Raw genomic sequence first — 13,477 nt, forward strand, 5'->3', positions numbered from 1 at the left:
CATTCGTGTTGTAGGTGCACCACTTCACCCTTTGTGCCCACCCCCCATCCCACCTTTCCCCTGGTATCCACTAAACTGTTCTTAGTCCATAATTTTAAATTCCTCATATGAGTGGAGTCATACACAGATTATCCTTCTCTCACTGGCTTATTTCACTTAACATAATTCCCTCAAGGTCCATCCATGTTATTGCAAATGGAATGATTTTGTTCTGTTTTGCAGCTGAGTAGTATTCCATTGTATATATGTACCACATCTTCTTCATCCATTCATCTGTTGCTGGGCACTTAGGTTGCTTCCATGTCTTGGCTATTGTAAACAATGCTGCAATAAACATTGGGGAGCATAGGACTTTTGGGATTGCTGACTTCAAGCTCTTTGGATAAATACCCTAAGGTGCCATTTTTTGCAACACGGCGCCCTCCAGCGATTCTGGAGTCTCAAGCAGTAGGAGCAGGATTTGGGCGTCTTGGAGAGGACGGGACTTGACATTAGAAAAACGACACTCTAATTACGGAGAAAGGGAAATAGCGCCAATCACGTTAGAGTGTGCTCCTAATTTAATTCGCGGGACACACGGCAAGAAGTTGTGCCAAACCAGATTCTTAGATTCAAGAGCGGAGTCGAAAAGGTGGGGATTAAAAAGAGATCAGCACTGCGGCGGAACCGGGGGTCCCAAAACTGCTCCGCAAGGGGGCTTCCGAACCGCCTCGGATTGGGCCAGAAATGCCGCAATCCGGGTCACGTGCCCTCCTCCGCCCTCCTCCTCTTTGGATAAGCGACGGCCGGCGCGTTCCCGCAACTCTGTCAGGGAGCTGCGCATGCGCGGGGCGGGGTCGACGTCGCGCCGGGAGCTCGGGAGCCAATGGCGGAAAGCGCCCTCTATCCCACTTCCGTTTCCCTGCTCCTGGCTCCGCCCACCCCCGCCCAAACTTCTGTTCGCCGCCAAGGTCCTTGGGACTATCGTTTTTCTCATTCAAGCTTTCATCTTTTACAACCCTCGCTTAACGATGTGCAGAGCTTCTGTTTTCTTTCTAATTTAACTTGAAATATTGAATTATTCTTAGTCCCGGATTCATGAATATCATTCAATTTAGCTACTGTAAACGGCGGTGTATGATGTACGTTTTCAAGATCTCTAAGGTGGAGGTGCGATTGGAGCTGAGGCCGCTTTGCTTCTCCCTCTTGTTTGTGCCCATTCTGGTTCAAGTTTACACTTGGGTGACCTTTGTTGGGTGAACTTTGGTTTTTGTCCTTTGGAGCTAGCCCGCTATTATTCTCTGCTGATCCTATTCCCATTTTCCATATCTTAAAGCCAGAATTGCTGGATTGATCTGAGTTTTAATAGTTCAGTCAAGTGTGTACCTAAGGACGTTAAATTCTAGAAAATATGAGAGCAGCCAAGAACCCGGAGGGAGGCCGTTGAAAAATGACATGTAGCCCACATATAAAATGATAAAGAGCTTTAACATATGTAGTATCTGTTTGTAGAAGGAAAGAATAGTTTCATTCATCCATCAGGGGAAGGTTTTTTGTTTGTTTGTTTTTGTATTTTTAAAGAAGATTAGCCCTGAGCTAACATCTGCTGCCAATCCTCCTCTTTTTGCTGAGGAAGACTGGCCCTGAGCTAACATCCATGCCCATCTTCCTCTACTTTATATGTGGGACACCTGCCACAGCATGGCTCAACACTCGGAGCATAGGTCCACACCTGGGATCTGAACTGGCAAACCCTGGGCCACCAAAGCCGACGTGAACCTAACTGCTGCACCACTGGGCTGGCCTTCATTGGGGAAGTGTTTTAAGCTCAGCTTGCAGGCTTAGGACTTAAACTTTTTATTCTTTTCATTAGGGCAGGTGAATTGTAGTTTGTTTGAAGTGTCTCAAACTATTGAAGAAAAACTGTCATCAGGGGCCGGCCCTGTGGCCGAGTGGTTAAGTTCGAGCTCTCTGCTGCAGCGGCCCAGGGTTTTGCTGATTCGGATCCTGGGCGTGGACATGGCACTGCTCCTCAGGCCATGTTGAGGTGGCATTCCATATGCCACAACTAGAAGGACCTGCAACTAAGATATACAGCTGTGTACCAGGGGTGATTTGGGGAAGATAAAGCAGAAAAAAACCCCCAAACACACAGCTGTGTACCAGGGGGCTTTGGGGAGAAAAGGAAAAAATAAAATCTTAAAAAAAAAACCCTGTCATCAAATTATACTATTTCTTGGAATCAGTAAGTCACCTTTCAGAGAATGTTTGCTTCAGTTTCTCTTGTACACCAGAAAGGTTTCTTTGGAGCTATGGAAAGTGGAGAAGACAATTGAATTCTTGTGTACACAATTTATTTATTTATTTTTTATTGAGGTTATGATGGTTTACAACATTGTGAAATTTTAATTGTACATTATTATTTGTCAGTCACCGTATTGGTGCACCCATTCACCCTTTATGCCCAGCTGCCACCCCTCTTCCCCCTGGTAACCACTAAATAGTTCTCTTTGTCCATGTGTTTGCTTCTCTTCCAGATATGAGTGAAATCATACGGTGTTTGTTTTTCTCTGTCTGGCTTATTTTGCTTACATAATACCCTCAGGGTCCATCCATGTTGTTGCGAATGGGATGATTTTATCTTTTTTATGGCTGAGTAATATTCCATTGTATATATATATATACCATATCTTCTTATCCAATCATCAGTCCATGGCCACTTGAATTGCTTCTACTTCCTGCCTATTGTGAATAATGCTGCAGTGAACATAAGGGTGCTTAAGTCTCTTTGAATTGTTGATTTCAAGTTCTTTGGATAGACCCCAATAGTGGGATAGCTGGATCATATGACGTTTCTGTTTTTAGTTTTTTGAGAAATCTCCATATTGTTTTCCATGGTGGCTGCACCAATTTGCATTCCCACCAGCAGCGTGTGAGGGTTCCCTTTTCTCCACAACCTCTCCAACTTTTATTTTTTGTCTTGGTGATTATAGTCTTTCTTTCTTTCTCTCTCTCTCTCTCCCCCTCCCCCTCTCCCTCTCCCTCCCCCTCCTCCTCCCTCTCTCTCTCCCCCTCCCTCTCTCTCTCCCTCTCTCTCTCTTTCTTTCCTTTCTTTTTGAGGAAGATTAGCTCTGAGCTAACATCTGTTGCCAATCCTCCTCTTTTTGCTGAGGAAGACTGGCCCTGAGCTAATATCCATACCCATCTTCCTCTACTTTATATGTGGGATGCCTACCACAGCATGGCTTGCTGAGAGGTGCCATGTCTGCACCCGGGATCCATGCCGATGAACCCCGGGCCACTGAAGTGGAACATGTGCACTTAACCACAGCACCACTGGGCTGGCCCCGATTATAGCTATTCCAATGGGTGTAAGGTAATATTTTAGTGTAGTTTTGATTTGCATTTCCCTGATGATTAGTGATGTTGAGCATCTTGTCATGTGCCTATTGGCCATCTGTATATCTTCTGTGGAGAAAAGTACGTTTGTATCCTCTGCCCATTTTTTGATTGGGTTGTTTGATATTTCTGTTGTTGAGTTGTGTGAGTTCTTTATATATTATGGAGATTAACCCCTTGTCGGATATGTGATTGGTAAATATTTTCTCCCAATTGGTGGGTTGTCTTTTCATTTTGATCCTGGTTTCCTTTGCCTTGTAGAAGCTCTTTAGTCTGATGACGTCCCACTTGTTTATTTTTTTCTTTTGTTTCCCTTGTCCGAGTAGACATGGTATTTGAAAAGATCATTTTAAGGCCAATGTCAAAGAGTTTGTGCACACAATTTTTATAAATATATTAAAGGATGGGTTCACATTTCTATAGAATTAGCAACTTCAAATATTTAACTTCAGTAAAAACAATGCCAATAGTTTTCAGGCATTTTCAGTGGCTTTTGCAAAACAGCCACAAATGGGTAAAACAAAGGTCATCTACTTCACTTAAAATAAGAGAAGAGAACACACCTGGATTTTAAGAAGCCAAGATTTTCTGTTTGGTAACAGCATTTCTCAGAAAAGGATTTTCCTTTTGACAGGATAAATATTTTGGAGAAGTTTTTGTGGTTTTTTCCTCCTTAAATTGAAGGATTGTGTGTACTTTCGGCATTGTTTTGATGCTGCCACAGTATTAAAAAATAATTATTAGCAGAGGAAGTTGACAGTGAATTTGTTTTTTACAGCCCGTAGGACATTGAGAAGCTACTTGCTGAGAAGGAGTTATTGCCATCTGGTGTATGTTATGAGGCCAAAGCGCACACTGATCCCGTGATAAACCTTCTTTTCTTTTCGTGTCATCTATTTTCCCTTCCACCGTTATTCTACATCAGCTTTGAGTTTGCTGTTGGAGTTCAGGGACAAATAAGAGGTCATATAATGTAGGCCGTGTATAATGATGAAACGTCAATTCTGTGGTCTGTCTCTAAGACTCTGTCCTTGATAATAAAATACAGTGTGCTCTGATGGTTATGAAGCTTTCACTCCGTATTATATTATTCACTACTGTTAGTTCACATGACTGTAAGTAACTTTGCTTTCTTTCTGTTTATTATGTGTTCAATCTTTATAAGCCGTTTGCAATTAACAGATGAAGAAAAAAACAATAGAGAGGTTTGTGTACAAATCCTTTTCAAGACAAGGAGGTCTATAGCTATGATCAAAGGCATAAAATGTAGATGAATGTCCATTTAACATACTTTTTAATGTCTTTATTTAAGGTACTTAAATGCTAGGAAAAGAAAGATGAATAGTACACCCCTATCCCTTGAAGAACGTGGTCCAAACGCAAGATTATGAGCCAAGAGAGAAATGATGGGGGAAATGGCTGAGCTGACAGCTTGTGCCCACGAAGCTCAGAGGGGGCCAGAAGCTTGATTTGCTCACTTCAGTGAAGGTCCGATTCCCCGTTTAGCAGGGCTTGATTTTGTCACTGTAATGTTGATCAGTTTGTGAGGGACAGATCTGCATCAAGAGATTGATGTCTAAACCAGTGTCAATTTATTGGTTTACAGGGAGATTGTGTATTTGCATCAGCTGCAGTATTCTTGTTCGATGTTCTAGATCGGTGCTCTCCAACAGGAATATCGTACTGCCCACAAATGTGAGCCACAGAAATAATTTTAAATATTCTAGTAGCCATATTAAAAAAATAGAAAGAAACAGGTAAGATTAATTTTAATAATATATTTATTTAACCCAATATATCCAAAATGTTATAATTTCAACATGTAATCCATATAAAATTATTGGTGAGATATTTTACATTTTTTTTAAATGAAATCTTCAAAATCTGGGGTGGATTTTACACTTGCAGCGTATCTCAGTTCAGATTAGCCACATGTCGAGTACCCTTGTGGCTACATGGAGGTCTAGAGTATGTCTTCCTAGAAAAAGGGAACTGGCAGGCCAAGTTAATAATCAGAAGGCTCACTGGTGAGCGTGGAGTCAGAACAGAGGGTGCTAGATAGTCTTGAGGGATATTTTATTGGCCTGGTGAGCTTGATGAACCTACCCTGATCCACAGTGGAATATACATTTTTAGTGGTTTTAGGCTTTGTCATATTGAGCATGTCTTGCCTCAGCAGTAGTAGACTAATGCTCCCAAATTCTTCTTGTGATTCTGTGCAAACCACTTTCTTCTCTTAACACACTTTAATCAAACAGGGGTTTTTTGTTTTTTTTTTAACCTATTTTATATTTAGTCATGTTTGAATGCAGTCTAGTCGATCTGATTTGGATGTTCCTAATCTCTTCACCCAAGCAATTTCTTTCATGGGGTTAATATTTTCTACATCTGGCTAGTTTTATCCATGACGTGATTTTGAAAAAATGAATATATTTTTTATCATAAATGTACTTTAAGAATGTAAATTAAAACCATATCACCAACAATTTGGCAAACAGAGAAAGCAAATAAAAATTGCCACAATACAATAATTGCTTATTATAGTTCGTATTTGTATTTAGTTGGAATAATAGATTATAAACTCATATTCTGTTTATTTTTCCCCTTTTCACAGTAGTACATTAAAAAAGCATTTTCCCACATTACTAGTATTTCAAATGAAATGGAATTTCAAATGAAAGTAGAATTTTAATCTGTGGATGTGGCATAATTTATCCAATTTTTTTTGCACATTTCTCTCTCTTTGTGTAAATAACACTGCAGTGAACAGCTTGACACTGTGGTTGCTGTCCCATATTTTAGGATAGTTCCTTAGAATGCATTCCCAAAAGTGGAATTTGTGGGTTAAAGGATATTAATATTTTTATGCCTCTTAATTGCCAAATTGTTTTCCAAAAGGACTTCTTTAAGAATGCATCATCGATGATGAGAGTAACAGTTTTACTTCCCCTGTCCTTGTAATGGTTATTATCTTTCTGAAAATATTTACTATTTAATAGGCTTCTTCGTTCCTTTATTCATTAAATATCTGCGGAGCACTTATTTTGCTCTAGGCAGTGTTCTAAATGCTCAGGACACAGCAGTGAATAACACAAAAATTCCTGCCCTCACAGATCCTCCTGGGTGAAACAATCAACCAGATAAATAAATAAAAATGTGTGCTAAAGGAAAAAACTAAAGCAGGGTGGGGAATATGAAGTGTCATTGGCGTGAGCATTTTAGTTAGAGTGGCTAGTAAAGGTCTCATTGAGTAGGTGACAAGTTTTTTAAAAAATATTTTACCTTTAAATAACAGCCCCATAGAAAACTTGCAAGTATAGTAGCAAAAACTTTTTCCTGAACCCTTTAAGAATCACTGACCCATATAATGCCCCACCTCCCAAATGCTTTAGCTTGTCTTTCCTACAAACAAAAACATTCTCCTACAGAATCAAAATGTAACCATCAAAATAGGGGTATTGACATTGATACATTAATACTGTCCTATCCTTGTACCCTAGTCAAATTTTGCTCTTTGTCTCAATAATGCCCTTTATCCCAAGGGCTCCCGCTCTACAGCATAAGTTGTTGCATTTAGTTACCATGTCTCTTTAGTCTCCTTCAGTTTGAAACAGTTTCTCAGTGTTTCTTCAACTTTTATGACCTTGACACTTTTGAAGATCCCAGGCCACTTATTTTGGAGAATATCCCTTAATTTTGGTTTGTCTGCTGTTTCCTCATGATTAGACTTAGGGTTATGCATTTTTGGCAGGATATCAGACAAGTAATGCTGCGTTCTTGTTGCATCTTATCAGATGGCACACCTAATTTCTATTTGTCCCATTACTGGTAACGTTTACTTTGATCACTTGATGTAGATGGTATCTTCCAAGCTTCTCCACTGTGAAGTTACTTGTCTTCTCTTTGTAATTAAGTATTTTGTGGGGAGATAGTTGATCACATTCCTCATTAAACTTTCAGTTTGTTTATTTATATCTATATGAGCTCATCGTTTCCTATTTTAGTCAATGAATTAGTATCATTATTTTGGTCTTCAAATTATTCTCAGCTTTGCCCATTGGAACCCCCTTCAAGTTAAGCTTCTGTGTTCTTTTGACATGCTCATATCATTCTTTGAGCACTTCCTTGCTTTCTGGCACACCAAGATGTTCCAGGCTTATCTTGTGCTTTCCTGCCCCAGCCCTGGAATCTGCCACTTCTCGAAGGAGGCCTTGAGAATGCTATTTTGAAGCCACACTCTTGGTGCTAGGTGTGCTCCTTGCTATTGGGATGTTGCTCCTCCCGGGCCCTCTCAATGGACTGAGAATATGTGTATGTGAGTATGAACATTTACTTACACATATATACAAACAATATACACGTATATTTATTTGTATCTACATTGAAAACAATGAGTTCACTCTAATTTCTTTCTTTCTTTCTTTCTTTTTTTTTGGGGGGGGGGGGAGATTAGCCCTGAGCTAACTTCTGCTGCCAATCCTCCTCTTTTTGCTGAGGAAGACTGGCCCTGAGCTAGCATCCGTGTCCATCTTCCTCCACTTTATATGTGGGACGCCTACCACAGCATGGCGTGCCAAGCAGTGCCATGTCCGTACCTGGGATCCGAACCGGTGAATCCCGGGGCTGCCTAAGCGGAACGTGCAACTTAACCGCTGTGCCACCCGGCCGGCCCCGAGTTTACTCTAATTTCAATCCAACACCTCAGAGTTCATTCTGTTTTTATTCCTTTCCATTTTTGTACCTCTATACTCTGACCGTGAGAAATCTAGCTGCCTTTATCCTCAATTTATTTACTTATTTGATCAAACCCTGTGTGTGTAGTCAATCTTTTCCTCTGCTGCCATCCCTTTCTCCGCCTTGATGCCTTTCTGACCCCATTTGGGCTCCCACACTCCATGTCAGCATACCCTCTCCTTGCTCAGGTCTGAAACCCCATGCCAGGCCACCCCCCTGCATGGGCGCCCTTCTTATTTATCCTGCTTGGCAGACATACCACTATGGGTCAGTCTGTCTTGCTCTGTGCCACCTAATGTGGTTAGGACTGAATTGTTCAGGAAAGGAAGGGAAGGAGAGGAGGAAAAGTAAGGGCAAGTTTTTAGTAATGACCCAAAGGAAATGAGAAAGCTAACCATTTGTTATCTTGGTAAGAACATTCCAGATAAGGGATAGCAAGTGGAAAGCCTCTGTAGCAGGAGTATGGCTGGTGTGTTGGAGGGACATCAAGGCCATGTGGCTAGAACAGAGTATGCAAGATGGATAGTAGTGTTAGACGAGGTCAGGAGATAAGCAGTGGTGTAGGGTAAGAAGGAGATAGACCATGCAGGGCTTGGAAGGTCTTTGGCTTTTACTCTGAATGGGAATGGGGCAACTATTGGAGAACTGAGCAAAGGAGTGAGAGCATCTCCCTTGGGTTTTAACAGGTTCTCTTCTGCTGCTCTCCTGAGAACAGCGGAAGGGGGAAGCAGAAGCCAGGACAGCAGTTAGGAGGCTATTGCAGTCACCCAGGTGACAGACGATGGTGGCTTGGATCCTGGGGGTGGTGAGAAGTGAACTGAATTCTGGGTGTATTTTGGAGGTGGAGCTGACAGTAATTGCTGACTGATCAGATGTGGCACATGAGAGAAAGAGAGGAATCAGGATGGTACCAAGATTTTGACCTGAGCAACAGGAAGAATAGAGTTGCCATTAACTGAAGAAGGGAAGGCTGCAGGAGAGGCTGGTTTAGGGGAGAGACACAGTATCAGTAGATCAGACTGAAAAAGATTTACACTAAATTTGAGCCACTTGTTAAAAATCCAAGTGGAGGGGCTGGCCTGGTGGCACAGCGGTTAAGTGTGCACGTTCTGCTTCTCGGCGGCCTGGGGTTCGCCGGCTTGGATCCTGGGTGCAGACATGGCACCACTTGGCACGCCATGCTGTGGTAGGCGTCCCATGTATAAAGCAGTGGAAGATGGGCACGGATGTTAGCTCAGGGCCAGCCTTCCTCAGCAAAAAGAGGAGGATTGGCAGTAGTTAGCTCAGCGCTAATCTTCCTCAAAAAAAAAAAAAAAAAAAATCCAAGTGGAGATGGCAAGTAGGCAGCCGTATATTCCAGTCCGAGCTGGAGATATAAGTTCTGGGAATCACTGGTAAATAGATACTATTTAAAGCCGTGAGACTGGATGAGATCATTAGGGAATGAGTATAGATAGAAGAGAAGTCTAAGTACTGGAGTCCTGGAGCACTTCAACGTGCCCAAGTCGGGGAGATGAAGAGCAAAAGAGGTGAAGAAGGAGCTGTGGGAAAGGCAGGAGGGAAAACAGGTAAAAACGTGCCTCACTGTTGCTTGCATTTGCATTTCTTTGATTACTAGTTGCATGTTCCTTTTTGTAGATTGTTTATAACCTTTATCAGTTGGGCTTTTATGGTTTTATTTTTAAAAATCAATGGTATTAATTTCTCTGTGTACTAGGGATGTTAATTGTCATAGTAGATGAAAGTATTTCTACTATTCCTTATCTTTTTATTTTGGTTATATGAAAGTTTAAAATATTTATATAGTAGATCTATTCGTGTTTTCATTTGTGATTCATCTTGTTTTATGAAGCCTAGAAATTGGTCTCACCCTCCAGAGGTTTGATAGTCATTTATTTCCACTTTATTCTAGTTTTCATTGTCTTGATTATCTTTATTGACTTGTTGACCTTCTAGAATAGTTTTGGTGCGTAATGTGAGGTCAGGGTTTAAACCCATTTCCTCAAGCAGAGGGCTCACGTAAACACCAGAAAGCAAGCATTATTTGGCTCAAGCAGGAATTCGTAAATAGAATGGTCAGCAGGATTCATGGGGTCCTGCGCTCGCTGTCCAGGAGAGTGGTGTGCTTGCTTGAGTGTACCAGATTTACTGTGGTCCCACATGGGAATGACCTTGAGAGGGGAGCTGAATTCAGGTGTCAAAAAGCCTGAGCTTGGGTACCAGCTCTTTAGAGAGCTGCCGGGAACACTGGCTGCCCAGCACCTGGAGACTGCGGGGAGGTGAAAGTGACACCTTCAGTTACCAGCCAGCACGTTGTCAGGTAACCTTGAGAGAGCCCCCTGGCTCATTCTTTGGACAGTCTTTTTTGTCTCTCCACACCCCCAAATTGTTAGTTTTTCCAACTCTACTTATTATTGAATAATCTATCCCTTTGCCAATGATTTATGATATCTTTTTTAGCATATGTTAAATTCTTATGATTTATATTTTCCCTTTATCTAATTATTTTAAAATATTAATATCATTAACATCAAGATATTAACTTCATGAAGTTAAATTTTAAACGTGTATTAATATGATCTGTAAAACATATGCTATCACTTAATACAGGAATAGGTAGTATTAAAAGAAAGCGTTATTATATATATTTACTATTCTTATTCCTGAGAAGTCTTAAGGTCTATCTCTAATATCAATAGAGTTTTCTCTCTCTAGCTGAGTGCTATGGTTCTCTACAGTAGAGAATTTCCAGATGAAGACAACACTTAAAATAATGGTTTTCTATTTAATTAGAGCAGAAATTTACAAGTAGGTTTATTTGCACTTCACTTTTGAACACATTTGAATTCTTGCACTCTTAAAGGTGAGGCGTTTATTTATTATTCCTTTGTAATTATAACTGGCTGCTAATATTCTGGTTCATCCTTTTTAGTTACCTAGAAGATCCCCTCTCAGTCTGAAAATAAAATTATCCATTGAAAAATAAAACTAGTAAGATTAACAGTGAATACTAAAAATGAACCTTACCTATAAATATAGACTTCAAATCTTAAATTTAAAACTGAGCAAGTAATTGTTACGGTCTATTGAAAGAATGATTTGTCATAGCTGAGAAATGCTTATCTCAGAAATTTGAGGATGGTTCAATAATAAGAAATCTAATCTTAAAACATTGAATATGAAAAATACAATATAAAAGATATCTGATAAAGGTAAACATTCTATTTTAAATATTTCTTAGGAATGGAATGGAAGGATACCTCAACATGATAAAATCTTTTCCAGAACAACAATATTACCCTTAATGGCAAAAACTTAAGGATGTTTCCATTAAAATGAGGAGCAAAGTTAAGGATGCCTGCTATTGTCTGTGCAAATAAATGAAGACCAAACAAATTAGAAAAGCAAAGGCTATTTATTCAGAGCTTGCTATAGCAAGGGAGTCAGCCACAGTCGCTGGAGGTTCGTCAGAGACTCAAACACAGGCAGAGGAGTGGGAAAGCTTTATAGTGGAAAAATGAGAAGACTTCCGGTGTGCCCTGATTTGAGGCTGTTGGCACAGGGAAGATGTAGGCAGGCTAACTGGAAACAGGGCATCCTTGTGTGATTGGTTAGGGGAACATATTTGGCTTTCTCTAGTTGGTCCCACGTTGGAAGTGGGGAGGGACCAAAATTAGGGAAGCTGTCAGTTATTAATCAAGTCCTGGACATTTTGGGCTGGTTGTTACAGCAGTTATTGGACAGCTTCTTGAGATGTCAGGATAGGTGGCAACCTGACTTCTTGCAAGTCTGACTTACAGCAGACTGGTTTCCTGAGCTGTTTATTGTAGAGACGGGGTGGGTTTCCTGGGCAGGTGGCTCCAGCTTGTTGGTCAAGGTTTTATTTTCTATGTGGCCTGGGCATTGTGCCTTTGTATATTCGGCCTCTCAGCTTCTATAATTTAAAATAGTTTTGGAATTTCTGACTAATGCAATAAGATAGTAGACAAATAAAAGTAGATGATGGAATTTTTATGTTAAACTAAACATTTGAATTAATAAAGTAGTTCAGGAACAAATACTAATGTTCTGAATAATTAGGTAACGAAAAAAGATCTCATTCATCATTTCAACAAGGAAAATTCACAGGCATGCTCTCAATGAGGAGTGTGTTTGATTTATATAATCCAAACTATCAAACTATTACCAGAGAGAAAAAATATTGGAAACACCCTTTAATAGAAATGCCCTTAGTTTTTCACCACTGAATAAAAGGAGAGGCATGCTAAATTTTGGATGGAAAGCCTAAACATTGTAAAGATTTCAGCCCACATTAAATCAACTTAAAAACTCAATATAATTCCCCTTTAAATTCCTAATGGTATTTTTGTTTTTGTTTTTGCTTTTGTTTTTTGGTGAGGAAGATTGGCCCTGAGCTAATATCTGTTGCTGATCTCCCTTTTTGCTTGAGGAAGATTGTTGCTGAGCTAACATCTGTGCCAATCTTCCTTTATTTTATGTGGGATGCCACCACAGTGTGGCTTGATGAGCAGTGCTAGGTCTGTGCCTGGGATCTGAACCTGTGAACCCCTGACACTGAAGAGGAGTGTGCAGACTTAACCACTACGCCATCAGGCTAGTCCCATGACTGGAATTTTTTATTTATTTATTTTATTTTTTTTATTGAGTTATTGATAGGTTACAATCTTGTGAAATTTCAATTGTACATTAATGTTTGTCAATCATGTTGTAGGTGCACCACTTCAACCTTTGTGCCCACCCCCCGCCCCACCTTTCCCCTGGTATCCACTAAACTGTTCTTGGTCCATAGTTTTAAATTCCTCATATGAGTGGAGTCATACACAGATTATCTTTCTCTCGCTGGCTTATTTCACTTAACATAATTCTCTCAAGGTCCATCCATGTTATTGCAAATGGAATGATTTTGTTCTGTTTTGCAGCTGAGTAGTATTCCATTGTATATATGTACCACATCTTCTTTATCCATTCGTCTGTTGCTGGGCACTTAGGTTGCTTCCACATCTTGGCTATTGTAAACAGTGCTGCAATAAACATTGGGGTGCACAGGACTTTTGGGATTGCTGACTTCAGGCTCTTTGGATAAATACCCAGTAGTGGGATGGCTGGATCGTATGGTAGTTCTATTTTTAGTTTTTTGAGGAATCTCCATACTGTTTTCCATAGTGGCTGCACCAGTTTGCATTCCCACCAGCAGTGTATGAGGGTTCCTTTTTCTCCGCAACCTCTCCAACATTTGTTGCTATTAGTTTTAGATATTTTTGTCATTCTAACGGGTGTAAGGTGATATCTTAGTGTAGTTTTGATTTGCATTTCCCTGATGATCAGCGATGATGAGCATCTTTTC

At 40.4% G+C, this 13,477-nt stretch overlaps 1 long non-coding RNA gene across 1 annotated transcript in view; it reads left to right on the top strand.

Annotated features, from left to right (window-relative positions):
* The first annotated feature begins 8,679 nt into the window (after positions 1-8,679).
* The window catches only part of LOC139081439 (uncharacterized), a 44,835-nt gene continuing 40,037 nt past the window's right edge, over positions 8,680-13,477 (top strand). The window contains exon 1 of the long non-coding RNA XR_011536557.1: positions 8,680-9,680. This is a non-coding gene — a long non-coding RNA (uncharacterized lncRNA). The remainder of the gene's footprint in view (positions 9,681-13,477) is intronic.

This window comes from Equus przewalskii, unplaced genomic scaffold (assembly GCF_037783145.1).
Source record: "Equus przewalskii isolate Varuska unplaced genomic scaffold, EquPr2 ChrUn-10, whole genome shotgun sequence".
In the NCBI taxonomy this organism is placed as follows: Eukaryota; Metazoa; Chordata; class Mammalia; order Perissodactyla; family Equidae; genus Equus; species Equus przewalskii.